This window comes from Felis catus, chromosome D4, assembly GCF_018350175.1.
Source record: "Felis catus isolate Fca126 chromosome D4, F.catus_Fca126_mat1.0, whole genome shotgun sequence".
In the NCBI taxonomy this organism is placed as follows: Eukaryota; Metazoa; Chordata; class Mammalia; order Carnivora; family Felidae; genus Felis; species Felis catus.
The window spans coordinates 9,326,957-9,352,944 of NC_058380.1; the positions used below are offsets into that span (position 1 = coordinate 9,326,957).

Below are 25,988 nucleotides of genomic sequence, written 5' to 3' on the forward strand. Positions count from 1 at the left end.
ACCACTTTAAAACCGAACAAAAGAAAAGATCTAAAGCTGCTTTGAACACACTCTTGCGGTGAATATTTTCTGAGACGCCACAGTGCAGCTAGTCGCGGTGCTGGGATGTAACTGATGTCACTCATAAGAGAAAGCCTGCATTGAAGGAAGAACTCCCTCACCTCTGACAATTCTTCAAGGGTTCCGATAATCCAAACTCCTAATTTATTTCACAATGTTCTTTACCCATAAGGCATCTCTTTTTAATGCCTCCAACAAGGGAAATGGACCGCGGTGTCCAGGTTTGGGGTTTGTTTCTCTGTCCACGGCAATAAATATCTTTGGTACCTAATAGGTATCTCCAAATCCCCACTTCTCCAGTCGCAGACATTTGAGTTGTCAGGGAGCTTAAAAAAAAAAAAAAAAAAAAAAAAGTCCAGGAGAATAAAAGCGCAATTAGATCCCTAAAAGAGAAAGTGTGTCTAGATTTGCATAACAATGACCCAACTTGGATTCAAACCTGCCACACCTCTTAACACTTAACCAGTGTGCTAAAAGTAGGCTGGAAGCTTACCAAGTCTAGTGTTGGCAAACAAGCCTGGGGCAGTGGCCCCCCCAGATTACTGATGGAAAATATTACTGAAATATTTGAATGTGCGTATAGAAGTGCAGATACACACACATAATATTGGGCATGGCTTTGATTTTAGTACAGCTCTCAGGGCCTTCTGAGTCTTAGGTGGTTAGACAGAAATTTTCTCCTACCCAACAAGCCAGCAACAATCTTTCTGTTCATACAGGCATTCTGCTCCCACAAGCATGAAACAACCAGGTGTAAATAAAAAAAGTCCTTTGAAATGGAAGTTTAAAATTTAACTCTGCTGCTCATGACGCACAGACGTTAAAAATAACCACTCCATGCAGTAGACAAACGTGTACCCTTAATGCCTTCCTTATGCTCTAACATTACACATACTTAGGAATACAGTCTACCTAATGACCGGAGCACAATGATGACACCTCTCCATAAAGGTATTAACCCCGGTGGCTTTGTTGTTTCCAAAGCACCAACGTCCATCAGATTAGGGAGGAAGGAAAAAAGGCGAAACCTTGCAAAACTCTCCCAAAAGTTATATAAACAAAGGAGGGGAGAAGCCCAATGTGGGCTTTTGCACCCATGTGCTACCAAAATTACATAACACCCGGCGCAGACATTAAAGAAGGAATGGATTCTGCACAACACCCCCACTTTCCTCGACTCCCAAGCCCGTGTCCTTCTCTTATGAAATCCAAACGCCTGGCAGGACCAAATGGACGACTTTGAATATTCATTTTATTGCTGGAGTAAATCCTGCGAGAGTTGGGAGGCACGTTTAGGCCCAAAGTTTGAATGTGCAACAGCCCCAGGGCGCAGCGACTCCACTCCCCGGACCCGGAGGAGAAAGAACTGACAAGCGACAGCACCCAGCAAGGCCTTCTTCTTCTTGCCCCTTACGGTGCTTCCCGCTGCAAAGTTTTCCACGCGATCGATCGGAGGGCGAGGAGCCCGCTTCCCGCCCCCCCCCACCCCCCTCACCCCCCTCCGCCTGCCTGACTTTGCAGGAAAGGCAAGCCGGGAGACCAGAGGGGGCCGGCTGGGAAAGAGCTGGAAAGCTCGGCACTCAGCGGGCGGCGCCGGCGCAGGCTCCTTACCTGGGGGACGCGGAACAAAAAGAGGAGCGGGGCTCGCCGAGCCTGCGGCGGCGGCGCGGGCGGAGCGGGTCTCCCCGCCGGAGCCCTAGGCCCGCGCCCGAGCCCGCGGCCCGGCCCCCGCCGCCGCCGCCGCTTCCTCCCTCGCGCGCGTCATGTCACGGCGATCAAACATGTCTGTGTGCGCTTCGCTGCTGTGACTTCCTGATTCTCCGCCGCTCGCGCGCGCACACTCACACTCACACTCGCAGCCACACGCACACGCCACCCCCACCAGCCTCCGCCACCAAACCTCGCCTGGTCCTCCCCGGGCTCCGGGCGGCTGCCGGCGCCTCTGCTCGCGACGCACTGGCCCCGGCGCGCACAACACACACTCACACTCACGCGCAGACACACTCGCGCCGGCCCCGAAGGCGCGGAGACGCGAGCTGCGGGAGCTCGCCGCCCCCTCCCACCCCTCTCCCTACTTAGCCGCCCTGCCAAACTTTTTTTTTTTTTCCTGCCTGATCCGTGTCCAACTTCCCTCCACCCCCACCCCCCCACCCCCAGCAGTCCGGCCTGCCCCGCGCTCACCAGGATCCGCCGCAAGCTGCAACCCGGATAAAAATAATAATGCAATCCAGGCGGCGGAGGCAGGGGCGAGCGCGAAGACACTGGCAGGAGGCGATTTCCCCGCGTGTACCGGAAACCGGCCGAGTGCCGGGACCGGGGCGCGGGTGTCCCCTAGAGCCCGCACTGCTGCGCCCCGCCCCGCGCGGTGCAACTGCGCCCAGGCGGCGAGGCCTGGTGCGGGGCACCCGGAGCACCAGGCTCGGTGTGTGCCCGAAGCCGTAGGGAGCCTAGGGGCTGGCACGCCGGACCGGTTATTTGGGGAAGTGCATCGCGACACCTTTGCAGATGGCATGGCCCTGTTTTGCAACGCAAACGGGAGGAGGGAAGACGGCCGGATGGAGGGGGAGAACAGAGGAAGGGGTAAACCAGGTTGGGATGGGAATAAAGCAAACTCGAAAGCAGGGAGCGAGAAGGAAGGGGTGCGTGTCATCGTTGGGAGGAGGCTCCCACCCGGTCTCCCCGCCTCCCGCCCTCGCCACCCCCTCCCTCCTCCCCCGCCCCCCCGCAGCCCTTCCCCTTCTCCGGCGAACGCCACCACTGCTGCCCTGGTGCGCGCGGGTCCTGTTTGTGACAGTCAGGCAGAGAGGATTATCCGGATCATGGCCTCCCGGCCCGCAGCCACGGTGGCTCTGCCGGGCCCCAGCGCGCCCCTAGCACCCGGACGATCGCGGGCGACCCACGCCCGAGGTTCCCGCGGTTCAAGCTAGGGGAGGACGCCAAGCAAAAGAAAACAAACCCCGGGAGGGGGAGGGCAGGGTAACTGAGCCCGGCGGGCACCTCCGACCTCCTTCTTTGGGGCCTCCTCCCTCCGTACCAGCAGTGCGGCCCGGGCAGGACACCCCGAACTTCAACACCCGAGCCCGCGCGGCCGCCAGGTACCAGGGGCAGGGACGTCTCCGCAGAGCCCCGGGCGCAGCCCCCCGATAGCCGCTTTGCCTAAAGGCCTGCCTACCGGTCAGCGTCTTCATCCCCGCCCGAGGGAACCCGCAAACTGGAGGTGACACCTCCGATCCGGCACGCACCGGCCCCGCGGCGTGGCGGCCGCCTCTTCGGCGCGCCAGCTCCGGCTTCTCCCGCCGAGATCCGCTCGCGTCTCGGCAACCGGAGCCCTTTAAACAAGTCCCCGGGAAGCGGGTGGCAGCAGCGTTCGTTGGCGCCCCGCCGCCAGCCCGGGCACCTCGCCCTCCTCTCTCGCTCCCCTTCCAACTCTTCCGGGGAGGACTCCTCGGGGTGAACTGTCGCCTTTCCATCCTCCTCCCGGGTCCTCCAGCCTTTCCCCTCCTCCGTGCCCCCTCCCCCAGCTTTAAGTGGATGGGGGGATTGCAACCTTGTCGATAGTGTGTGTGTGTGTGTGTGTGTGTGTGTGTGTGTGTGTGTGTGTGTGTGTTGCAACCTTGAGTTGGCAACGCGTCGCTGACTGCCTACCTAGGGTCAAGGCTGTGGTTTGTTGGGATTCCCCCCCCTCCCTCGCCTCCTTGAAGTAGTAATTATTACTGTTATTATTAGAACAGCAAGGTTCGGTTGAAACTTTCCCGTTTCTTCCACCGCCGCCCGGGAGCTGTCGTTAGAGCATTCCACCTGAGGCCCGCGGGGAGGAGGCGGGCTTTTTTTGTTGTTGTTGTGGCGGTTGGCCCGCCTGTTTGTTTTGGTCTCCGTGCATGCACAATAAATAATAATTAGGATAATAATGAATAATCCCCGGCGAAGGCGGCGCGGTGCCGGAGGGGTTTGTGCGGCGGCTGCAGCCAGGAGGCCGGAGGGAGGGGAAAGAGGAGAAAGGAGTTGTAAGTTATATTTACCTTGCTCGCGAGGAGTGTGCTGGCTGAATCTCTTCCCTCTCTGAGTCACCCAGAGTACAGAAACAGAGGGAGAGAGGACTAGATTATGAATATGACTTCATTGATGACAGCCATCCCCTCCTCTTCCTAAACTCGGGCTCCGCCCCGCGTCCCACCCTCGCCGCCTCCACGGGCGCCGGAAGACGCGCCGCAGTTGGCCCCGCGCGCCGCTCCTCCCTGCCCGCCCGGACGCGGGTTGGCGGGACGCGCCTGTCACTCGCCCCGCTCAGCGACTCCGGGAGCTCGGGGGAAGGAGGGGGCGGTGTGCAAGAATGTGGATCGAGACGGCTCTACTGTATGCGTGGATCCGTGTGTGTCTGCAAGGCGCCGGCTCTCGGGCCGTGCTTGTGCCTGGAGCAGAGAAACTGCGCAGGACGCAGAGAGCCCCAAGCCCGGGTGGAGTTGGGCGCCCGTTATCCCTCTCCCCGCCGTCCTCCTGCAGGGGCGCTGCGGGGCGCCCCGGGGAGGCTGGGGAAGCAGAGGAGCCCGAGCGAGAGGGAGGGCATCCGTAGTAATAGCGCGTAGTAGTTTGGGGGTATGTGGAGAAGGTGCTGGAATTTAACTGTGCCTCCGCCTGCCGGAGCGAGCCTGCAGAGGGAGAGGGAGGGGACCGGGGGGAGGGCTCCGAGTGGTACCAAAGCTGTGTGTGGCACGGTGCTGACCATGAAAGCAAAAACAGGCATTGTCGTGCCGGTTGAAACTTTTTCAACCCCCACCCCCCCACCCCCAACACTCCGCTCCAGGTTGTAATTATAAATCTGCCCCCTTTCTCCCCCCGGTAAAAAGGGAGGCGGGCACAAAGAACATTCCTGCCAAATCTGTCTCTTTTCTAAAGGACGGCAAGCTTCCAAATGCCAATGAGGGGAAAACAGCTGAGAGACTGAACGCCTTGTAAATAAATAATCCCACCCTAACCCCTCTGTTTACTTTGTGGACCAGATAGGGCACTTTAAGCTTCCCTCACCTGTCATCTTCCTGTAAAATATATACAAAAATATGGAAAGAACAACCCCGTGGGGGCGGAGCGAGCGGGTTAAGGGACAGTTGAAGCATGGAATCTGCTTTTGATTTAAGAAGGGGAATAAATCTCTTATTCTCTGTAGCCCATAGTGTCTCCTCTCCCACCCCACATTTAACACCAATTAAGGCTACCAACACCAAGCTGCTGGCACTTGGCAGTTTTGAGACCTCTTGTTCCAATTCTCCTTGAAATACAGTTCTTTGGCTGGACGAATAGGTCAGTGTTTGCTGAGACAATTTTATTTTTAGTTTTATGAAGTGTGAAAGAATGTTAGGAGATTTTAAATCAGGGGCCTATTATTTTAGACTCAGATTAATGGAAGTACTTGACTCTTAAAACTGTTCCTATATGGCAGTGTTATGAAAAGCAGGATGTATCCCTTATTTTGTAATGTAATGGCTTCAATTAGTCATTCAAAGTGCACCGTGACTATTTGGTTGAGGATTTTCCCCCTGGAGTAAAATCCTATTTTAAGACCGTTTTGCTGTTGCAAAATTGACTCGGAGCAACGGCCTCTGAAATGCAGCTCCAGGATGCTTAACGCTATGTACTGGGGAAGGTGAAGGCAAGAGGTAATGGAAAGAACATACAATGCTGCATTTGGTCGTTCAATGGCAAAAACTGTTTGCACTGCTGGTCCACTGCTGGGGGAAGTGGAGTTTGTTTGCAAGGGCACCAAGTTCAGGCGGCTAGGAGTGTCAATGTCAACCGCCCTGTAGTTTTCTAAGGCTTTGTTACTGACTTGATCACTTTAGTGTTATAATTTCCTGGCTGTCCCAAAGCGCACCTCAAGACAACAAAAGAAGATGCATCTAAGAGAAATAAAATACAGTAGGCCCTGAAGAAGCTACCGCAAGAACTTATTTTCTGCCTGAAGATAGGCCAGTATAACTTTTAACCGGGAAATAAACAGTGAGAAATCTTAAAAGTGGCAATGTGGTAAAAGTATTACCTTCTACCTGCCTAATAAATCGCAACTGATCACATAGCCAGGTAACCGAGGTGTCTGTAAAAGGGCTTTCACCTAATGGCAATGCTTATCACATTAGGGAATATCAGGTTTTAATTCTTTTTCGGGCCTAATTTGTTTCTCTGGCATGCCAACCTCACACATTTTCTTCCCTGTGAATAAGTGCCGTTTATCCCTTTAGGATGCCACCTTCCCCTGCTGTGCCAAATCTCTAGGAGAGAACAATCACCTTAGTAAGACCCTGGAGGAGAGGGACTGGCCATTCCCTCTGTCATTTTGTCAGAGGGAGAGGAAGAGGAAGAAAACGCTCACTTGGCTATATGTACATATTCTTCAGCTCTTGTAAAATTTTGATGCAGTGCTTAGAGGGATTGGTACCAATGCATTAGATGCTCAACTATGGGAACCGAAAAATAAAATCTATCTCTGGGAGTAGAGCTTAAGTATAGATACTACATCTCCTTTTCCCTTCATATTGGTCTAAGAAAGCACCACCTTCTCCCTTCAGGTCTTTCCTCTGAAGGCTCGTCTTGTTTGTAGCTTGCACTGTAGCAGGTAGGAAGGTTAGAAAATAAGGCCTATACTCGGGAGACATGAAAAGGCAGCACCATTCACTCAGTACAGGAAAAAAAAAAAGGTTGTAGAACCTATAGCATAAGCTTCCTCTCTGAGGGAAAGCAACATTTAGCAATTGATGGTAAGGAGGGAAATGATGGGCTCTTTTGTTTTGCAGAAGCTCCACACAAAAGCAAATATGGTTGGAGGCTAAAGGGACCCCGAGGGTGCCCAGGATGCTGTATTCACATGAAGCTTTGCCTTCTGGACTTTGATGAGTCATAATGTGTTCTCTGAACTTGCTTTTCTCTTTCTAGTTTGGCATCAGGAGATAGTAGTCACTTTTTCATGTCTGTATGGCCACATTGACTTGTTATGTAAGTCGGCTGCGGTTGATGTTCTGTTTAGAGTGGATATTGGGTTTGAAAACTGGTATGTGGTTGTAACAGCCTCAGAAAGAAAAATTCCATGCACAAGGTCAGGAGGCCTGTAATCCCACCAGGTACACGGCTAATGCTGGCTGAAACGTTGCCTAGCTTCAAAGCGGAGCAAGTCGGACACTTCGGGAACGAATCCGGTAATGGAGCCTAAACCTGGACAAGGTGAATCAGCCGACATTTAATTTAGTGACGAGTTTAGACTTAGCAAGTCAGCTGACTACAGAGGTGAGCGCTCCTCGCTTTCCTTTTCCCCCAGTCGACAGTCTCGAAGCGATTTTGTTTTTTTCGTCAGGTCATTCCTCCAAAGGACCACTCTTTGTGATGGAGTCCCCCTCCTAGCGTAAGGGTCTGTGTCTGTTTCCAATCCATTCTGTGATATATTTCGGACGTAGATTGTCATCCAAGGCGGTGGGTGCATGGACAGATCTCTGCCAGCCTTGTTGACCTCCTCAAACCCCGCAGCTCCGGAAACCCCATCTACCTACTGGCTCTCAAGGGGCCACACTGGATCCACTTCCTTCTGACCAGAACGCAAGTTCCCGATTCACGTCCTCCAAGATGCAGCGATGGCCCCACATCAGTGTCTTCCGGTGGCCCTCCTTGCCCTCCCCACGCAAAGGAAGCTGCTTAGTCTACCTGCTCCCATAGCAACCAGCACCTACCTCCATTACAGCACTTACCACTTTGATGCGATTATTTGTTTGGTATCCTCCACTAGATGGTTAGTGCCTGGAGGGTGTAGGGCAAGTTCAATTCATCTTTGAAACCTCAGCCCTCAGCCGGAGGTCTAGTATGTTGTATGTTGTTTTAAAAACAAAAGCAAAAAAACTGGGTTGAATGACAGGATGGGAGATCATATATCAAAATTGTCTAGTAGGATTGAACAGGCCTTCCCCATCAGTAATTATCATGTTAACGAACGAGATCCCCAAGTGTTCAGAATCTGTCGCCTTCCAAGCTGAAAAGGCTAACGTGCTTTTTGTTTTTGTCTTATTTTGTTTTGTTTTGGGAGGTCAGGTGGGAGGTGAGAAGGTATGGCTCTGGCCCTCACGTAAAGAGCACCGAGAAGAGGCTTTGTCTGCTTTTTAAATTAGGCTAGGAGTAACGTGAGTGCACGCACAGCAGTACAGTAGTAGTCATTATCTTCTTTTATTTCTCCTTTAAATCACACACCAGTGTCTACACAGAGGCCCGTACATATGCCATTTATCCACTTAACCCAGTGACTTATGCGATATTATCCCCATTTTACAGATGAAGAAACTGAGAGGCAGTAAATAATTTGCCTAAGGCAGGGGTCTCCAAAGTGGAGTGAGCAAGACAATTCACTGCGATTTGGGAAGAACATTGGAAATTCGATTTCTTCTTCCTTTAATGATTAAAAAAAAACGTAGTGACCAAAAAGACAAGGGCTTTACCAATGCGTATGGTACTCATTTACCCTGGCACCTTTACATGGTGCCTAGGAAAGTGGTCACATGCCAAGTATTTTACCTGAGGGGTACTTAGGGGAGCATCAGGGGCAGAGGGGCGACGGTCGCGCCCCCGTCTGGTTCTTTGAGGTGCAGGGTGTTTCAGGTGCAGGGTGTTACCTGAAGTTTACGCCTTCCACAAAGTGCCTTGTCTGGTTTTGCCCAACGAATTCTCTTATTTGGAAAACAAGTGGCTTAAAAAGAGTCCTTCCAAGAAATTGAAGACTGAGGTAGCTCCAATAACGCACTCGCAGGTGAAAATCAAGATCAAACCTGCCACTTTGAGTTCTGAGTTGTTTGCCAGCCATTCTGAGAAGTGAAAACAATGACGGTCTAATTAGCTCTGACAAGACATAGGTTAAAAACATTCACATCTATTCAAGACTAGTTGCCATTTGGATTTATATGCACTACCGTTAATGATGAATTCTGATCTAAGCATATATTTTGCCTGGAGGGGGTATTAGCTATTGATATCGCATGATATCATCATGATTAGCAAGATATTTTATTCTTTCATCTTCATCTGTTTCATAACTTCTATTTTGTATATGTTTTATAATGCACTTGATATATTAATACTTGAATACATGTATTATGAATAAATATACATAGATCATACTCTATCCTTTTTATTTTGTTTCTTCCTTTGTCATTCACAAGGGGAATGTGATCAAACAACATGGAAGTAACTAAATGATGAAGTCGGAATTTAAAGAAGAATTTTTTTTTAATTTTTTTTAACGTTTATTTATTTTTGAGACAGAGAGAGACAGAGCATGAACGGGGGAGGGTCAGAGAGAGGGAGACACAGAATCTGAAACAGACTCCAGGCTCTGAGCTGTCAGCACAGAGCCCGACGTGGGGCTCGAACTCACGGACGGTGAAATCATGACCTGAGCCGAAGTCGGCTGCTTAACTGACTGAGCCACCCAGGTGCCCATAAAGAAAAAATTTTTTTTTAATTTTTTTTTCAACGTTTTATTTATTTTTGAGACAGAGAGAGACAGAGCATGAACGGGGGAGGGGCAGAGAGAGAGGGAGACACAGAATCGGAAACGGGCTCCAGGTTCTGAGCCATCAGCCCAGAGCCTGACACGGGGCTCGAACTCACGGACCGTGAGATCGTGACCTGGCTGAAGTCGGACGCTCAACCGACTGCACCGCCCAGGTGCCCCTAAAGAAAATTTTTTTAATGTATATTTACTTTTGAGGGAGAGAGAGACAGAGCCAGAGAGGGGGAGGGGCAAAGAGAAAGGGAGGCACTGAATCCAAAGCAGGCTCCAGGCTCTGAGCTGTCAGTGCAGAACCCAATGTGGGGTCCAAACTCATGGCTCATGAGCTCATGACCTGATCCCAAGTCGGATGCTTAACCAACTGAGCCACCTGGGCGCCCCACTGAAGTCCGAAGTTTTAACCCAGCTTGGTAAGACTCCAGACTAGAGTGACGTATGTTGCTCATGTAAAAACTGTTCAATCATTTGTCATCGATACAGGGTTCTTAACCCATTATGGGGCAGAGAGGAGGGGGAATATAGATGATCTCTGGCGCATTTGAGAAGCCCTGAAACTGAAATTCCGTGATCGTGTTAAGGTACATTTTCTGCAGGGAGTCCGTACATTTCATCAGATTCCCAAGGGGATCTTCACCACAGGGGGTAAGAATTACTGATAAAGAGTCATTAGCAGCATTAATAACCTAGGATAGTCTTCTGATAAGAAACTAATCTTTCCTTTAACTTTCATAAAATGAAGTGTGCACATTTTATATGTCCAATCATGTCTACCCTTAGAAAAACCATTTAGAACTCAATATTTCTCTAGATAATTCAAACACATCCTAACTGCCCAGAGAAAAGCTTCATTTGTCTCTGGAGACCGGCTTTCTGAGAATAATTTCATTCTGCAGGATTTTCTCAATAATACTCTATTATATATTGCTGACTGGACAAGAAAGGATTTTTATAAATGTTGTCCTCAACGTATCTTTGAGGCTTTGACACATCTTTGGACAGTTGCATGTTAGGCATCAGAACATGAATTCAGAGCCTAAAAATTTTTTATTGTCATAAATTGCTCAAATATTTTAACTTTTATTTGGCGGGCCATTGTACCGACCGCCCTTAGACTTGCACTGCGTTTCTCTGAGTGATCATATGCTTCTGTCCCGTGTGACACTGTGGATCCTCTCCAAGTCCCTCAACCAAATGCCACGGTGGCAGAAAACGCTGTATCCCTTTCCCACGCTGTTTCATTAGATTTTATGGCAGCGTTTCACGTTTCGACCACCTTCGGCTGTCACCGGCCTTATCTTTTCAGTAGCCCTTCGTTGCATTTTATTTGTGTGCGACCCTTTTCCAGCTTGACTTCCAACACATCACCCACCAGATTCTTGCTTCAAGTTCAGCACACAAAAGCGCAATCTGCTGTTGTTTTATTCCAGCCATTTTTCTACGCTTGAAGTTGTTCTATGTAAATTCAAGAGGAGAGTAGAAAATAAACCGGGAACATATAAAAACAGAAATAACCATGAAAATTACCTTAGATGACTCTTTAAAGAAACTGAGATAAATAATCTGCTTTGGGGGGGGGGGCGGGGAATCCGTCTCTCCACAGGTGGGGATAAAATACATTCTACAACAATACGGCTTTATTTTAGTTTTCAATGGTGTTACCAGCCAGAAAATGATGAATATTAAAGAAAAAAAAAAAAAACAACACAAGTATATGAAGTTTGGGGAAAGGGTTGCAAGCGTCTGGATTCTGCATGGGGCAAGGTTTAATGCTAGGCAGGAAGCTTTTATCTTTTATCTCCCCTTTCGATAAACTCAGCTGAATAGTCACTGGATTCACCGAGGGCTGGACATAAAGGAAAAGCTCACATTTGGTCTATAATTGTGCACATTCAACCGCTTATCTTACCAGAGACATTGTGCTATCTATTGGAATTTTACTATTTTGAAAACTCTTCGGGGCCTTTTGGGAATAGACTTTTCTGAAATATGGAGGAAAGCAAGGGATGTGTGATAAGGTACAAGAACACCATAGCATGGAACATTCTTTGTTTGTTTCATACTTAGGACGTAGGGTGTGGGTGTGACGTTTGCATCTTAAAGAGACTGACACCTCGTGCTTTATCTATATTTTAGTGAGCTTCTTAAAAATATATGTGGGGGTGTCTGTCTTTATGTGACACCTCAATTTTATGGTATGATTTACTGACATTAATGACCATAACCACCTTTGCCTGATGTTCTGCAGGTTCCATGGCCCATATCAATGTTTATTCCCTAAGAACTTATGACCAGAATGCTGAGCTATTTTTTCTTTCTTTCTCTCTTTCTTTCTTTCTTTCTTCTTTCTTTCTTTCTTTCTTTCTTTCTTTCTTTCTTTCTTTCTTTCTTTCTTTCTTTCTTTCCTTTCTTTCTTCTTCTTCTTCTTCTTCTTCTTCTTCTTCTTCTTCTTCTTCTTTTTAATGTTTATTTTTGAGAAAGCAGAGGGAGGAGGGGCAGAAAGAGAGGGAGACAGAGGATCCGAAGTGGGCTCTGTGCTGATAGCAGGGACCCTGACGTGGGGCTCTAATTCATGAATCATGAGATCATGACCTGAGCTGAAATCGCCGCTTAACCGACTGAGCCCTCCGGGAGCCCCATGAGCTATTATTTCTAATGCTAGCATAATAAATAACTACTTATCAATTGGGAAAGTAATTAAATAATGGAAGCATAATGGAATAATCTAGGTAAGTGAGTCTTCTTTCAAACAGCCTACAAATGTTAGTCTCCCTGGCCTTTGAGCTGTCACACACTATACATCAATGTCTTATCTCATAACTTCTTATAGTAGTTCCTGTTTTAAAAAGACATACCAATCTCAGAACCTCTGGTTCCAGGCACAGAGGAAGCATAATATACTAGAACACATGGCTACGTGGATTGCCCATGGTTACATGGGACGCCCACCAAGATTAGAACCTCAGTCTCACTCCCAGTCAATACAGCTCCTGCTATGCCACACTGTTTCCTGTTAAAAAAGAGAGCGAGAGAGAAAGTCTCCAAGTTCATGCTCCTCAGCTCAGTAAGAGTCATCAATGCCCAAGTGAAGAAATGGGCCCAGCGCTGTCAACGGCATGTGTCAAATTTATTTTCACAGACTGTGGCTTTCATACTGCTTTAACAACCACTCTCAGTACAAAAATGTATTCTATATCATGACCCAGTATACACATACTTGGGTATATAGTGAATTGTGCCAGTCGGGGTCCAACCAGGAAAACAAAGGACTTTATTCAGGAAATTGGTTCCACGGCCTGGAGCCTGCTTTGGCCGTGTTTCCCTGTCTATCTACTCATCCCCCAATCGTGTGCTCTCTTTCTCTCTCTCTCTCTCCCTCTCTCAAAAATAAATAAACATTAAAAAAAATTTTAAGAAAACACCACTTGGACCAACAGAGGATACACACTTCAGGAACTTTTTGCCCTGACCTAAATATTCTTTTAGGTCAGGTTATTAACACATGGGTTTCATGGGGCACCTGGGTGGCACAGTCGGTTAAGTGCTGGACTTTTGGTTTTGGCTCAGGTCATGATCTCATTATGGTTTGTGGGTTCCAGCCCCACATCAGGCTCTGTGCTGACAGCCTGCTTGAGATTCTCTCTCTCCCTCTCTCTCTGCCCCTCCCCACTCAGTCACATAGACACATACACACTCTCTCTCTCAAAATAAATAAATAAACATTTAAAAAATAAAACATGGGTTTCATGATCAGAACTTTATGGGTTATATCATATGTATATTAGTAAAATACAAATTTCCACCAGGCTCCCATACTTGGACCATCTTTTTTGGTATGTGGATACCAAGTAAATAGTGCTGGATGACAATGAAGGAAGTCAATTAAAGGCCTTATTTTTCTACAGAATCAGCAAATAGCCAGGTATAATACTTATTAATCCCTTTCACTTTTTTTTTTGCTATAGAGCCTTCAGAGTATAGCAATAATAGTTACATTTTTTATAATGGAAATCTTCTGGGGCACCTGGGTGGCTCAGTCAGTTGAACATCCAGTTTCGGCTTGGGTCATGATCTCATGGTTCATGAGTTTGAGCCTCATGTCGAGCTCTGTGTAGATAGCTCGGAGCCTGGACCCTGCTTCAGATTCTGTGTCTCCTCCCCCTCTCTCTGCCACTCCCCAGCTTGCACTCTGTCTCTCCCTCTCTCAAAAATAAATAAACATTAAAAAAAATTGTATAATAGAATTCTTCTTTGTAAGTCAATTTTACAAAACCAGGTTTGTAAAATAGTACACAAACCAGGATTAGTGTGTGTGAGCATAACCCCCTCAACTATGGTAAGATATTAAATGCAAAATTTAACCATTAGTTAAAGACAATAACACATAAATACATCTAAAATTGCATATGCAACAGTTTTGGAGTTTTGGAAATCTAGTGAAATAGAGACAATATCCTAATTTGAATTACTAACAAGAAAATTTTAGTTCATGTTTACATTTTCACGTGAATATCAGGTTACCTATTATGTTAACAGCAAAATCGATAACATTTCCTACCTTGGTAAGAATGTAGACTGTGACCTTCTGAATAATTCTAATGTTTATTTATTTTTGAGAGAGAAATAGAGACACAGACAGAGAGACAGAGACAGAGCATGAGCAGCGAAAGAGGGATGGGAGGGGCAGAGAGAGAGAAGAAGACACAGAAACCAAAGCAGGAGGCTCCAGACTCTGAGCTGTCAGCACAGAGCAGGATGCTGGGCTTGAGCCCACAAACCATGAGATCATGACCTGAGCTGCAGTCTGGCTCTTAACTGACTGAGCCACCCAGGTGTCCCTCTAAATAATTCTAAATTCTAGTAATGCTTCCAGGGCCCAAGGTGTTAGTAGATTCATGATAGATTTGTTGGTCACTAGTCATTATGATGGACATAGTATCTGCCCTATGCTGATTTGTGTCTTCAGGGCCTTTTTGAAAATGGAGCGAAACTAGTAATTATCTGCATCAAAGATGCTGTCAACATAAACATTACAAGAGAAGGTCACTTAGGCAACTTACAACCTAAACATCTTGTTTGTAGGATTGAATCACCAATATATATATATATAATTTTTTAAATGTTTATTTATTATTTTGAGAGAGAGAGAGAGCACAAGCGGGGGAGGGAGAGAGAGAGAGGTAGACACAGAATCCAAAGCAGGCTCCAGGTTCTGAGCTGTCAGCACAGAACCCGATATGAGGCTCCAGCTCACGAACTGCAAGATCATGACCTGAGCCGAAATAGGGCGCTTAACCGACTGAGCCACCCAGGCGCCCCTAATTTTAATTAGACTTGTAATCAGCATTCTGCTCAATGATCACAACTCCTCTCTCTTGAACAACATGCACCCTGCCTCACTCCAGGAAAAAGTTCTCACTGCAGTGATGGATTCGTTACCAGGCTTTAAAAGCTTTGCCACATGTGACATTGGATACAGTGCTAATAATGAACTAGGAAAGTTGCTTAGAGCAGCCAAATAACACTGAGTGACAGAAGCATCGAAATTTGTACATTTAGACAATTTATGTATCGAGAAAATGCAGAAAGTAAGTATGCGGAAATAACCACCAAAGCCCTTTCAATATCAATTTTGAAAATCCATGGGAAGCTTCTCTCTTCAAATGCGGTTGGCCCCTGGAGGAGTCATGTGACCTTGACTTGTGAGCCCTTTTTACCTCTCTTACAAAGTGGACTGGTTTGTGCCACAAAGTCTCTAAGTTTCCTTCCACCTTAAATTTTGTGACTCGGCTCTATAAAATGGGGCTAATATAATAACGGCACCCAACACAAAGCACTGTTACAAGAATTCTAAACGAAGGTAGATGTAATCTACTGTATACGTGGCCCTAACACAGAGGAAAACACTCAATAACTGAAATTACTTCATAAACTAACTGGCATTAGTCCCTTTGTCCTAACAGGTCTGAACACTCCTCCCCCTTCTTGGGTAAATCATGTTCAGTCCCGTCTACAGACTTCCCTTCCTCCTCCTCTTCTGCACCTTGTTGGGCAAAAAGCCCCCGAGTTCAGGTCTTGCTCAGCACCTTCTGCTCTGAGCTCTCTCCAACTCCACAGTCACGTTTATGGCTCACACAATGGACTGGCAAATGTTGATCACCCTCCAGACTTTCAGCCCTGTATCTCCAGCTGCCCCAAAGCCTTCCTGTTTGGGCCGTGTCCCTTTATCTTGCTCTGTCTAAAGCATAATGTGTCATTTTTGCCTCCAACACGTGTCCCCTTCAGGCATCTCTTTTTCTGTCAATAAGTTTTCAATTATTTACGCGCATTTTCATCATGACAAACGATGACCGCATAACCAAAAATTTGATTCGAGAAAAAAAAAATCACCCATAATTCCGCCAGCCCAATCCAATCATTGTGGTAACGTAGCTGTGGTTTCTCCCAACCTTTCCTATCGCGTATGTGTTTGTACCGTTGTGACCGCGGTCTGTAATTCTAATTGTATCTTGCTTACAATTCTGATTATCCCGTACGGACTTCCCACGTTGGAGAAGCTTTCATAATAGATTATTGTTTTACTGTTATCTCTGTTTCCAGCAACTCTCTCCTTCAGTTCATTCTACACACCTGGCTAAATTTCATCTCATTCATAGCACGGCCTTAAGCGTCTTTGGTGTGCTCAGAACCATGGGTGATTTCCTTACTGTTCAAAAAATGAAGCCTAGGCTTCCTAGTCGAGCTCAAAGGCCCTCTTCAAACAGCAGTCCATCCTTTCCAGCCTCGTCTCCTATTACAGAACTTCTCTTCAGGCCAAATCACACCACTAATTACTCCACAGAGAAACGATAGTTGCCCCAGTGCCTTCCTTCAAACCATTCTGCTTACCCATGCCTCCTTCCTGTTTGACACTTCTTTGAGCTCGGGGGCTATTTCTTCCCCCAGAAAGGCTTCCCCGTGTATTGTGGTTACTCTCCCCGCTCTTTTTCTTTCTACTTGTTACCTGAGCCACTTGTTGGGCAAGCTTCTAGGACTGTATCTTCTGCCTCCCTGTGTCCTCAGAACTCAGCACAAAGGGCATGCTCAATAAATATTTATTGATGATGATGATGATACCCACTGTCAGCACACCTGTTCTGGTTTCTACGATAATGAGGAAAGCAGTAAGGGAGCATTAGGGGGAAAATTCACTATAGCCCTCCTTACATGCTGCCAAAAGTCCGAAGAGATTTACGTATATTCTACTTTACAGCGAAGACCTAATCAAAATTGGAAGGAAGGAAGGAAGGAAGGAAGGAAGGAAGGAAGGAAGGAAGGAGGGAGGGAGGGAGGGAGGGAGGGAGGGAGGGAAGGAAGGAAGGAAGGAAGGGGACAATCAAGGATTATTTTGCATTTCCACATCATCTATTTCATTTGTGATATAGCAGAGATAAGTGTGAAACATTCTTAGATTGTAACATCGCTATTATAAAATGGCTTGAGACTTCAGAAAACTTAAACAGTGGATAGTAGAAGAGTCCAAATTAGAGTCCCAGGCTTTCTAAATCCAGCCAAAGCAAGTTAGTCATATCAGAAGCAGCATGGCACGATGGTGAAAAGCTTGGGCTCTCTAGTCGTGCTGCCTAGCGCACAATTTTAACGCTACCAATTTTAACTACTAGTTGCATGATCATGGAAATTTTACCTAACTTTTCGGTGTCCCAGTTTCCCCATCTGTGAAAGAAGGGCAACAGCCGTGGTATTCTAGAAAATGTTTAACAAATGGCTCTCCCCCCAGAAGCCCCGATTTGTAACATATGCCGATTTCCATGGTATAAATAAATACTCCCACAATGGCTGATTTCAAGCTACCAACAGGCTCACAAAATTCCTGAAAATTCAGCAATGGACCCTTACATGGTATTGTCCTTACAGGGCCGATGATGTGACAATTAAATGAGTTAAAATATGTGGGAAGCATTTAGAACTGGCCCTGGTACCTCGCATGCTTAGTTGGATAAATATTAGCTGTTTTTATTATACCATTTTAGTTTCCCTTCCTCTATGGAAATAAAGGATAGGAATAGCAGGTACTATTGAAAAAAAAAAAGCAGTTGCCTTGATTTTAGTTCATTTCAACCTCTTCCTAATCACATGTTTTATTTCACTATTGCCAAGCAGGTCCCATTGACTTATCTGAATTTCCTTTCCTTTTCCTTAATTCATCTTTTTCGGAAGCATTCTGAGCATCCGAGGACTGGCTAAAAGCCACATACCAGGGAAGAAAAAGGGTTATAAAAAGTAAGGATAATCCCAACTGAAAATTTTTTTCCTGAATAATCATTTTAAGAAAACCTAAGTACTTACTCAAACAGCTAGATATGAAAGTTTATTCGGATACAATTACTTATTGCCCGTTTTTCAGGAGTGATATGAATTGTACTTCGTCTAGCCTCTTTTCAAAATAATTTTATTCCCTGGTGTTCTTCCTGCCACAAAATAAATAGGAATTTTTATTAAAAAGAATCCCAAAATATATGACTCTGAACCATAGCATTTTCTGCTTTTTGATTTCTCTGTGTATTTCCATGACTTCCCACTTACAAAACATCTGCTTACAAATATTGTAATTTGCTGGGTGTTTCATCAGAACTGACACTCAGGTAATAAATATTAGCTACTTCTAGAAAACAGGGTGTTTTTCTATCTTTAAGCCAGAACCTGGCCAGCCAACAATTCTGCTCATTAACCAGAACCCCTGGGCCTCAACATTTTTCTCTAGACTGTCTTCCTCTTTCTTGATCAGATGTCTTGTCACAAATTCCCCATGCTTCCTTTGCTTCTTCCACTCACACAATGGTTTCTAATGGTACTTCTCCGAATTTTATTCCCTTCTCAGTCAGTTTCTCCAGGGCTTTTTTCCTCCCGTTGCATTGACTTGACGCTTGTTTTCTGAAGGCCATGCCTAACATCATCTCAACTGTTGGGGAGGCTTCAGATTAGGGAAAAGCCTCCTGTTGGTGGAACACAGGGGACAGCGAAACATCCAGGCTGCAATCCCACGGGAGCGCCCACTTGCATTCTGCCTCTTCTGAGAAAATGGAAGCCTCTCTTAACCTTCTGCCCACCACCTCTCCCCCACAGCCCCCCGCGACCACCCTTCTCCTCCACAGCCCCCCGCAACCGCTCTTCTACTTTTTGTCTCCACGAATGTGACTACAGGTATAAGTGGAATCAGACACTATCCGTCTTTCTGTGAATGGCCTATTTCCCTTAGCATAATGTCCTCAAGCTTTATCCGTGCCGCAGCATTCAACAGGATTTTCTTCCTTTCAAAGCTGCTGAGTGATATTCCACTGTATGTACCCACCACATTTTGCTTGTCCATTCATCCACTGAAGGGCACTTGAGTTGCTTCCACTGTTTGGTTATTGCAAATAATTCTGCTATGAACATAGGTGTGCAAATATCAGTCCCAGTCCCTGCTTTCAATTCTTCAGGGTATAGACTCAGAAGTGGAATTGATGGATCATATAGTAATTCTATTTTAAATTTTTCAAGGAGCCACCATACTGTCTTCCATAACAGTAGGTTTTCCTTTGTGCACCATGTACGTTCCCACCGACAGTGCACAAGGATGCCAACGTCTCCACATCCTCCCAGCACTTGTTATTTTCTGATTTGTATTTTATTTTATTTTATTTTATTTTATTTTATTTTATTTTTTAACAACAGTCATCTTAGCGGGTAGGAACTGGTATTGCCACGAGATACTACATCAAACAGATGAGGCTGGCTACAATCATTGCTTCGAAAAATGACGACCACTACAGAAAATGACAAGTATCGGTGAAGATGTCGAGAAAAGCTGGAGCCTTCCTACATGGCTGGTGGGAATGTAAAATGTTGCACCCTCTGTGGAAAACAGCTTGGTGGCTGCTCCCTCAGCCACACATACCGTTGTGTGACACAATTCTTAGGTATATAGCAAAAGAACTGAAAGCAGGTATTCAAAGACTTGCATGGAAGTTCACAGCACTGTTCACAAGAGCCAAAAGGTGAAAGCCGTCCAGACGCCTATCAGATGGATGAAGACACAAAATGTGATCCATCTGTACAATGGAATGGAGTATTATTCAGCCATAAAAATGAAATACTGGCACACATTATCACACGGAGAAACCTTGAGACCATCATACTGAGTGAAAGAGACCAAACACAAAAGGCACATACTTATATTCTCTCGGTGCAAAGTGTCCCAGTACGGAAAAGTCTAGAGATGGAAAGCAGATTGATGGTGGCCAGGAGCTGGGGAAAGGCATGAGTGGGGAATGACAGCTCAACAGGTACGAAAATGTTCTGGAACCAGATCGTGATGATGGTACGACATTGTGAGTGCGATAAATACCACTGAATTAGACACTTGAAAACAGCTAAAATTTTATGTCATGTAAATTTTACTTCAATGAAAAAAAACTTCCTGATGAATGTATCATTCGCCGTCTATGTGTCAGGCATAGTGGATATAGAGTTGATTAAGATAGTGCTCCTCTCTCTGGACTCTGAGATCCTTAAGGGACCGGCAGGTGAAATAATACAGAATAACGGTATGTGCTCAGACACATAAACAGGCTGCTGGAGGCTAATCCCACCAGTGATGATAGTGGTAATGATGGTAGGGCTTTCCAAATGAAGAAACAGATTTCTTGGAGGATTGATTGATTGATTGATTGATTAAAATGTTTTTGAGTATGCCTTTTGCACCTGATACTGTGCTAGGCTAGCAATCCAATGATGAACAAAATCAGATGCTGTCCATATCTCATGAAGCTTGCTTTTGGGGCAGAGTTAGACATTAATTTCAGCCACCTGCAGAATGAAGTAGGCTCTGTGAAGAAAAGGAATACTCCTCCAGAAAGAAACTTAGCCAGGACCAGAGAGATCAAGGAAGGCTTCCTTCTGACAGTAATTCTTGAGCTGAGATCTGTGGAATGGGTAGGAAAGATGAACAAGCTAAGAGGAACCAGCATGTGCAAAACCTGTGCGGGAGGAAACCTGACATTCAAAGGCATTCCCAGGCATGAAAGAAGGCTGTAGTGTTTTGGAGCAAGCTGCATGATAGGGGATGAGGTTGGAGAAGCAGGGCCTGGAAGGGCCCTCCTGTGCTGTCCCTGGTAAAGATTTTGTTCTTTATCTTAAATGTGATAGGAAAAGGGTAAAGGCAGTTTGCCTGAGGGTTACCATCGTCCTGGCAGTCAAGAATGGACTGGAAGGGGGCAAGAGTGGACGCAGAGAGGAGACCAGTTAGGAAGCTACTGCAGCTGGTCAGGGAATAGATCACGGGGCTTGCGAGGTAGAAACAGAGAGGGAGAGACGTGGAGCTAGACCTACACAGCAGAGGTGGAGTTAGGAAGGCCAGGGGAAGACTGGCCCAGGGAGGCTGACATCTTGCACAAAGGCATGGAGGCGTCAAAGCATGCAGCGGAAGCTGGTTGGGGCTTGCCAGGGTAGGTCACTAGTGACAGAACCCGTGGAAAGGTGCAGATGCGGGAACCACGGGAAGGTGTGGGAGAAGTCTGCAGAAATTGGATCATGGTGGCCCTCACTGGTAAGTCTAGACCTTACCTCGATGGAAGTGGGAAACTGTGAAGCATTTAAGGAGGGAAATGGGAACTATCAGACGCATGTTGTATCAAGATCATTAGAGGGGTGCTAGAGAATGGATTTAGGAGGAATAAAGGGAAGACACTCTTGAGTATAAAGGAAGAAATTGATTAGGAGGTTGTTGCAACTGCTTAACACAAGAACTAACCACTGTCTGGCTAGAGTGTCAGGGGGCTGGGGGATGGGATGACTGTAACAATCCATTGATGACCACAAGAGTCATGATCTGTTGAGCCCATGGCACATTTACAGCCCCAACATCTTCACTCATGTGGCCTCATGGATCCTTGTCAGTTTAAGGGCTGTGGCACGGGACAAAGGAAAAGATCCAGGGGGCTGGAACAGAGTCTCTGACAATGTTTTGCTTTCAGAATTCCCCACCCCCCCCGGCCCCATTTTGATGTGATATAGTCACTCATCTGAACTACAAGTCCTTTAAGGAGAGGGATCATGTCTTAACTCCCGATTTCATGTCCTGACCCTACTGTCATACTTGCCTCAAACGAGGGGCTTAATAAATACTTGACTGAGTACTTGAATTAAAAAAGGCTTATTTCTCAGTGTACCTGCCATACTACCAACGTTAAGGGGGGAAATACACATGCCTTAAAGAATTATGAAACTCTGAAGCCCCCACTAATGTAGATAATGTGATGCTAATGTATCAGCTGCCTTTTAAGACAAAATGTCGCCCTTATTCTGCTGATGCCGCATAAGAATGTGTCATCTTTATCATCAAGCTGTATTGCTCTTGATTGGTGCTTCACAGCATGGTGGAGTAGACTGGTATGTGATTCACAGGAGTCTGAAGAAAAAACTATCTCGGGCTCAAAACACCTATGAACCTACTATCACACTGACATCCAAGTAATATGGATGCAAAAATGTCCTTGAACTTGTTCAAATTGTGTCAAATCCATCTCAATGGTTCTGCAACCAATGGTCTCCCCAATGGAGCTGGCTTGTCTGAAATGAGTTCTTGTCAGCCCTCTCTATCTTCAAGCATGTTAGCAGACCCCCATCGGACAATCTGGTTCTGAGACCCCTTACCCAGAAAACTTTAATCTCAGGAAACTTTAGTTAAAACATAATTCCCTAAAGGAAAGGCTTTGAACGTATTGGGGAGAGGGAGAAAGCAATTAGACTAGTAATTCAGAGCTTAGAACTTACACTGGCAGTATTTAAAGCTTAATAAAGGCTTTCACAAAGAACAATTAGACAAAGTCTCAGAAAGAAATCAGAGAAAAAGAAAAGTTTATTTGATGTGTGAACACTAAACAGCCTCCAAATGTGTGTGTGTGTGTGTGTGCGCATTTGTGCATGCGTATTTCTATAGATTTCTTGGCAGATTTGGTCTTCTAATTATGACACAAAAATGTGGAAATGGGGTCACACAATTGCTCTTAGAATTAATTCGTGAAATCTAAGAGACAAATGCTAACCTCTTTTAATGGCAAAATCTAATAGAGCTATAGGATTATCATTTCCATCCATGACCCAAGGCTACTTTCAAACTAGCTCTCCTTCCCATTGCTGATTTAGTAGATGCAAATGGGGGGAAATAGGTGTAGATAAAAGCAAAAGGGGGATAAGGAGGAAAAACAAGGTTCGGGGAATATCGTGGTGCCTTGCTTTGTGTCCTGAAGGCGGCTGCCATTGCTGAACTGTAAGCTCCCTGTCTTCTGTCTTCCAACTGATGCCAACACGAACTCTGAGCCATCAGCAGAACTCAGCCATCAGCAGAACTCTGGCGGTGAGAAATAGTGAGGTCAGGGTGTCTATCTCTCTGCTGAATTTCCAATCATCAGCAAACGTCCACCTCAGGCCACAGTTCTTCTCGGTGTATGTGGGGGTCATCTTCCAGGGTGACCTTCTTGGGTTCTGGGATCTGCTCCTTCCCCTCACCCTCTCTGGTCCACAGGTACTAAGTTCTCCACTACTGCTGGTCTGGGGACGCTTCACCATACTCTGTTGATTTCCCTGATCCCTGCCCATACTTTTGTAAATGTCCCTTCATTAACCTGCCTCAAGTTCTGTTTGAATGCACCATCAGCTTCTTGCTGGGAACCCTGATGGATACAATTGTCTTCCAAGGCAAAGAGAGCACTGAAGCTCAGACAAGAGGATCTTGGAAAATCCCAGGGAGACAGGGTAACAATTTTTACTGGCTTTTTCCTTTGGCCTCAGTAATGAAAAAGTGAGTGGTTGTTTAGAATGCAATCTGTGGTTAATTATTGATGGGATAATGTTCCCTTTTGTAGCACTCATTCTCCTCTGGTAAGCCCAACTCCCCCATTAACTGTAAACAAAATTACGAAAGTACTTTATGAACTAAGTTTTAAGTATCTTAAGTTTGAAGCGCCTGAGGGAGAGCCTAGTGGTAATGCTGTCTAAGTATTCAAAGATGAAATTGTTTGCCGGCTGGGGATGGTGAGTTACACATCACGGGAGGTGTTCAAGTAGGAGCTGGAAAAGCCACGGACTGGTTGTTGCACCTGCTGACTTCAAGGTCATTTCCAAAGTGTGCTTTTAGGATTCTTAGTTTTATGCTTTAACGGTTGATCATTGTATTCATGAAAATGTTGACTAATAATTTAGACATCTTAATATAATGATACATGAACAATATGTACATAGAGCTTCAGGCTCAAAAATCTTAAAGAAAATTCATCTTCACTGTGGCATGGCAAAACCCTGGTCTCTGTTTCAATCCTAACTCTTAGCCAAAGCTGTGTGTTCCGTGGAAGCCACCTAACCTCTCTGTGCTTGGTTTTTGCTTACCTTTCTTACAGACAGATGGTGGGAATTTAGTGAAATAGTATCTAGGACAAATTCAGGTCCTCAGTCAATGTTAGTTCTCTTCCTTTGCTTCAGCATCTCCATTAAACTGTTCCTCCTGCTACATCAATTTATGGTGTGAAGGTAAATAAAAATGCATTTAAGAATTCTTTTCTTAATTGCAAAGTGCAATCAAAGTAATGATCAACACATCCTCTTCAGCACCTCACAACTCTGAGGGCACAGTGCTCTGCGCTATGAAGAATACATCATATGAGAAAGGCTTCCCTGGGGCGCCTGGGTGGCTCAGTCGGTTAAGCGTCCGACTTCAGCTCAAGTCATGATCTCACAGTCTGTGAGTTCGAGCCTTGCGTCAGGATCTGTGCTGACAGTTTCAGAGCCTGGAGCCTGCTTCAGATTCTGTGTCTCCCTCTCTCTCTGCCCCTCCCCGTCTCGCACTCTGTCTCTCTCTCTCTCTCTCTTTCTGTCTCTCTCTCTCTCAAAAATAAACATTAAAAAGAAAGAAAGAAGAAAGAGAGAAAGAAAGAGAGAAAGAAAGAAAGAAAGAAAGAAAGAAAGAAAGAAAGAAAGGCTTCCCTGAAAGAGTATTTTAAAATATGAGTAACAAATGCTATTCATACAGTGTTTTTCACCTTACAGACATTTTGCTTGGAGCCTCCCTTTAAGCCAGGCATTATTATTTCCATTGGTAAAGGAAGGGATCCATAAAGGGCATAAAACCTAAACCATCCTCAAGAAGGTCTTTCCGTGGACTCATTCAGACATTTTACTCAGTCGAGGAAACAAGATTTTAGAAACAAAAAAAGATTTAGAAAATTAAGAAATGAAATAGCACACAACAGCTTAGATGAGCCACGTGAGTTAAACCAAATCATCTCTAAGTAGTTAGGGATTTGTGGAGCAAGAAGGCCTCCTATGCTGGGTGAGCGGGGGAATCAGAGAAACATGCGGCCCAGGGGTTTAGAGTGCAGGCTCAGGAAACCTGTTAAAATCCTGGCTCTTTTGCATCCCAGTTGTGTGACTTTGGACAAGCTGTTCAGCCTTTCTGTGCCTCAGTTTCCTCGTCTGCAAAATGGAGGTAGTAACGGAACCCACCTAGGGGAGGTATGTGAGGTTTAAATGAGATGCTCTGGTCAAAGTGCTTGGCTTAACCCCTACTTCGGAGAAAGTGTTTAATAAATTCAGGTGTTATGACTACAAGACAAAACAACAGAGTTCCGGTGGAAAGGTCATTTGCCTACAGCCCCAGAGCTGGTTGGTGACAAAGCAGAGATTAGAGCCCGGATCCTGTCCGGTGTCCTTTTGTTATAAACGAACCATAGCTTAATTAGGTTTTAAAACGTGGGTGATAAGAATTTTGGCAAAAAGAGAGAATTCGAGCTAGATATTCTGATCCCTGCAATCTATCAGTGTAGCTTTTCCAGGAAGCAGACACATCCCAAGTACTATGCAGAAAACATAAATAAATCAAATTCCTCCAGAATGTTCTTGTCTTCCTCCTACGTGTGGGACTGCCTCACAGCCAAACCCCTTCTAACATGGTTCATTTGTGATTTGAGTGACCAAATCCCCTTGGACAGGTATAAGAAGGTACCAGCTTATAAAACATTTGGTTCTTACTGTGACTAATGCCGTGGTGAGGCCCCTGTGTAGACAGTTCTGGCAGGACAGAAATGGATGTGGAGATTAAAGAACTAAAGTAAAGCCTGCAATTATCTTTGAGACTAGCTTGTGCCTGGTTTTATATACACTCCTTAGCTATTTTGAGTCACCAGGGGCTTATCACTCCCGGCCTCAATTCAGAAAGCATTCTTCTGGTCACATGTTGTAACCATGAGAACAGTAGACCCACAACCAGTTACCATAACGTCCTTGGCTAATAAGGGCAGGCTCTATCACAATGCACTAAGGCTGAATGAATTTGGGCAATCAAGACTTAAATAATAGCACAACTTGA

At 45.8% G+C, this 25,988-nt stretch overlaps 1 protein-coding gene and 1 long non-coding RNA gene across 7 annotated transcripts in view; both read right to left on the minus strand.

Annotated features, from left to right (window-relative positions):
- SMARCA2 (SWI/SNF related, matrix associated, actin dependent regulator of chromatin, subfamily a, member 2) overlaps positions 1 to 4,241 on the minus strand; it is a 181,508-nt gene extending 177,267 nt beyond the window's left edge. For 2 of the 6 annotated variants that reach the window (XM_045043019.1, XM_045043015.1), the window contains exon 1: positions 4,080 to 4,238. The gene's annotated coding sequence lies outside the window, so the exon portion shown is untranslated. Of the gene's footprint in view, positions 1 to 1,671; positions 1,905 to 2,241; positions 2,382 to 3,232; positions 3,377 to 4,079 lie in introns of those variants that run through there. The other 4 variants (XM_045043017.1, XM_045043016.1, XM_023243309.2 and 1 more) reach the window with 4 other exon arrangements.
- A 4,257-nt stretch (positions 4,242 to 8,498) lies between these two features.
- The window catches only part of LOC102901030, a 64,036-nt gene continuing 46,546 nt past the window's right edge, over positions 8,499 to 25,988 (minus strand). Inside the window, exon 7 of the long non-coding RNA XR_006588700.1 lies at positions 8,499 to 8,885. This is a non-coding gene — a long non-coding RNA (uncharacterized LOC102901030). The remainder of the gene's footprint in view (positions 8,886 to 25,988) is intronic.